Raw genomic sequence first — 4,106 nt, forward strand, 5'->3', positions numbered from 1 at the left:
CAGTACCTGATCTTTTCCCCTGGCCACTTCGCTGACAACATAAGGACTGTCAGCTGAAGAATGAAAATAGAAGAATCAAATCTGCAATGCATATATATATATATTTTTTTATTTCAATCGTGGATCACATCATAGAGTTATGGATCCACAGAAAGTTATCAAAGAACTCTAACACGATCCCTTTTCATATCTGTCCCTCACGTCGACAACCACCAACGACGGTATCAAAAATCTTTGCCGACTCCTTTATGACTTCAGTCTAATTCTGCTTATGGAGGAATTAGAGAGTTGAGCTGAAAGGCCTGAGAAGTTGAGTGGATGAGAAAAGGATATTCTTAATACAAAATAAAGGAAAAAAAAAACTGCCAGTACTTTTTAGGGTTTGGGGAAGAAGTTTAACACCTGAGGGACTTTGGTCGTTACTTTGTCAACTAACTAACACCAGTGAACATGCTTAGGAAAATATGTCTTCTTCCTCTTAAATACAACTCCAAGCTCCTCGGTCACCATGAAAGAATTTACTGCTGGACAAGAAAAAGGTATCCTAAGGAGATTGTTTCTTTTCTTTCCTTCTTTTTTGCACTCAAGTCATCACTTGAGGACCTTTCTCTCTAAGAAAGGATAGAACAAAGGAGGTGTCACCAAGCCATGTTATAAATGACACTTTCAGCCATGGCTACAAGTAAACACCGGGCTCCCCTTTAGCCAACCAGACTTCATTAGGCTCAGTAAACACTAAAATAAGGTCAGATTCGTCTCACTCTACGGTTTTTTCCATGCTTTGCTGATTTTGCTGACAAAAGTTTCCACTAATACCATATTAGTGCTGATGCACTTCCTGTTTTGGTTAAAATACATGACTCATTTAAACCTCCGGAAGCGTACCAAAGAGAAAGCTGACTGAATGATATTAATTATATACTTGGCGTGATTTCTTTTAAACTGCTGTTTTCAAGGTGAAAGATTGAGCTGAGCCTATAGCTTTACCCCACCTCGACTCTGCCTCGCTGTAATCTTAGCGTGATGGGTTTATTACTCTAGCCAAACTGTGAAAAAACACTCAGTGGTAGTTTTCAGCTGGTATGAGTCACTAATCCCGTGCCTACCTCCTTCTTGATAAAGACACTCCGTAAACTCAAGACCCTCTCAATGGTAGGCCAGCACCTCGAGCTGCCTCTTATCTGGCATTGGTGTTTGTAAATGGGTAAATGAGTAAACCATTGAAAAAGATTTGTCGAAAGGTTAAGAAGGTGAAATTTTTTTGTGTGTCAAATACTGTTTGCAATCTTAAAAAATAGACCCTCATGCACAAATCCAGAAATGCTAAAGTCACCAATAGACAGGTCTTTCTGGGTGACTGCAGATATCAGAGAGTGAGATTTAAAGCGTCCTTGAAAACCTGCAGCAGGGATTTGATCCTGTGTATACACAATAACAAAAGTTTAACTGGTTTCACAGGAATTTCCCAAAGGTTAAACATGTCACAAAAAGGAGGAATTCATTTTTTAGTCTGTTTGATTCACACTTTGTCCTTTGGACATTACAATGTTTGGTATGAATGTTTCTGTTAATATCTCATCTCTTCCAATCCTGTGTCAAATAAATCGAATACAACAAGAACAGAGAGCTTCATGTCTTTAGCAGAGCAGCTGCGGGGCTCGACTTCACGCATGTGTTCAAAGGAATGGTCTGTGAAGGTTCTCAGTCATCCAGGTCATCGTAGTTCAAAGGAATGGGACAGGAGGAAGCAGGAGGTGGGGGAGACACTGGGATGCAGTCCCTTCTTGGCTGGCGTCACTCCTTTATCAGCAGTGCACATGGCTCCCTGCTGATAAACACAACTAAAGAGGGTGCCGGTGATCCTGATGACATATAGGGCCGTTTAGAAGCAGAAGTGGGACTTTTTGAGCACAAATTTAAAAAAACAACAACTTTGTCTATATATATATATATATATATATGTTTTTTTTTAAAGTACACTATTCATTATTATGACTGAACCTGTTGTGAACAACCTTAGCTGTTAGTCCCCCCCCCCCCCCTTTTTTTTTTAAATCCATGCTTTTGTTATGATAAGGAGCAGCAGCTTCCACTCTGTTGCAATTGCAGCTGGTCGGTTCCAGCAGGAGTGAAGCTTTCGGGGTTACACCTGGCAGCGACAGTGCGTCAGTCTGTCATGTGCGGTCCATTTCCTTGCATTGTGCTCCCCCTCGCTGGCAGCATTCGCAGCTGAATCGGTCAACTCTCAGGAGACAGCATGGAAGGGGTGTAAGGAATTCCCATCCAAATCTATCTTTCAACAGCCTTTATATTCCAGAGGTGGACTGACCATCTGTGTTATTAAATAAAGTCCTGCCAATATCTTGACAAAAGTGGACTTCATTCTGTGTTATTTGTCATGTACTCTAGTAAGTTGTGTAGCTCAGGGGCAGGAATGACATGTTCCCTAGAGGGCAAGGACCCATCCCATTGTACCGTTTTCCCATACTTCTTCCCTGTGCTGTCGTCACAACAGTGTATGACAACAATAACGCCATCAGTCAATACTTCACTTAAGCAACAGAACACTGTCTGGCAGGAATGACTCACAAGAGCTCTTACAGTCACATGTTTGATATAAATGACTGCCAATAACAGCAGCCCGATGGGAAGCAATTTCCCCATATGCCTCCCCTTAACCCTCAACCAGTCATGGTAGATCTCTGGAGGTTTCTTCCTGTTAAAAGGGTTTTTTTCCTTCCCACTGTCACCAAGTGCTTGCTCATAGGGGGTCTGTCTCATTGTTGGGGTTTCTCTCTATTACTGTAGCATCTTTACCTTACACTATAAAGCACATTGAGGTGACTGCTGCTGTGAGCTGATGCTGTTTAAATAAACTGAACTGAATTTAAAGCAATGGAGAAAAAAATGGCAAGTAAAAGAAGCACTGGAGTGATTTTGCAAACTGCTGACTCATCACACATTTATTTATAACTGCTTGAAAGAATATTAACAGTAAAAATGCACTGCAACAGAAATGTCTCACCATAAATACACATAACCACACAGGCAAACGGTGCAAATAGACAAGCAACTAAAGCTGAATTTACGACATTAACACAAATTCAAGTTGTTTTTTCCCCCCTCAATTATAGTGTACATGCTACCTGTGTGTTGAAAGTAAAAAGTTCTGGATATCATTTAAAAACATGCACAGTCATACTAGGGCTCTAGCTCTTTCTTGTACAATCTTTTTTCGCATCTGCGAAACAGGAGCTGCCACAAAGAGCTATGCATTTGTGGCAATGTTTTACATTTGAAATACAGCTCGTATAATAATTTATTCATGTGGACAGACATCTTCCACCATAGTTAAAAATCAATACAGCACATTGTGAAATTCACGACGATTATTGATTTACAAATTCGAGATGAGAACTTTCAGTACCGGCTCTTGTACTGCTCTTTGCAATCGCGTTTAAGAGATAAAAATGTCTCTGCTGTAATTTTTAAGCTCCAATCCTCCTCCCTCTCACAGCCCTGGCTGTGTTTGATCTAAAATCTTGAGCTCATGTCCGAAATGATGAAAGTTATCCACAAAAAGAGGCATCTTGGGCAATCCCCACTCAAGTAATGAACATGCCAAGTAAGCAAGTAGGATTGAGTGAGAGCAAGAGAGAGGAGCGTTATCATATTCTGCCCCAACTCAGAGCGATACTAGACTTCGGAGTTAAAACACCTGAATCTTGTTACAAATAAATTCTGCCGTAGTTGGAGGGTGTCGCACACATTTTGTATCACCTTGAGTAGAAACTGCAGAAACTCAGGGCCAACAGAGACTGTCAGGTGCCCAGAGTCGCATGACTGTGGGTTGTGTTTATTGTCTAACGTCATATCAGGTTACAGAAGTAGTCTGCGCTGAAGCCGAAGGGCGAAAAGAGAGAAAAAACAAAACCCTAAATGCAGAACCACAATCATAGACATTGTTCCACCCAGTCCTGCTCCTCCTCTTGCCACTAAGCCTCGACCGTCTCTGTTTGACCCTGATCGTAACCTGGTTGGATGATGTTACAGGAAGCCCGATGCTCCTGGGAAGATAGTGCTACCTCGTGGTGACAGCTCCCTCC

This window comes from Diplotaxodon limnothrissa, linkage group LG15, assembly GCF_057381915.1.
Source record: "Diplotaxodon limnothrissa isolate DT_005_m linkage group LG15, D_limnothrissa_male_GT1.1, whole genome shotgun sequence".
Classification (NCBI taxonomy): domain Eukaryota; kingdom Metazoa; phylum Chordata; class Actinopteri; order Cichliformes; family Cichlidae; genus Diplotaxodon; species Diplotaxodon limnothrissa.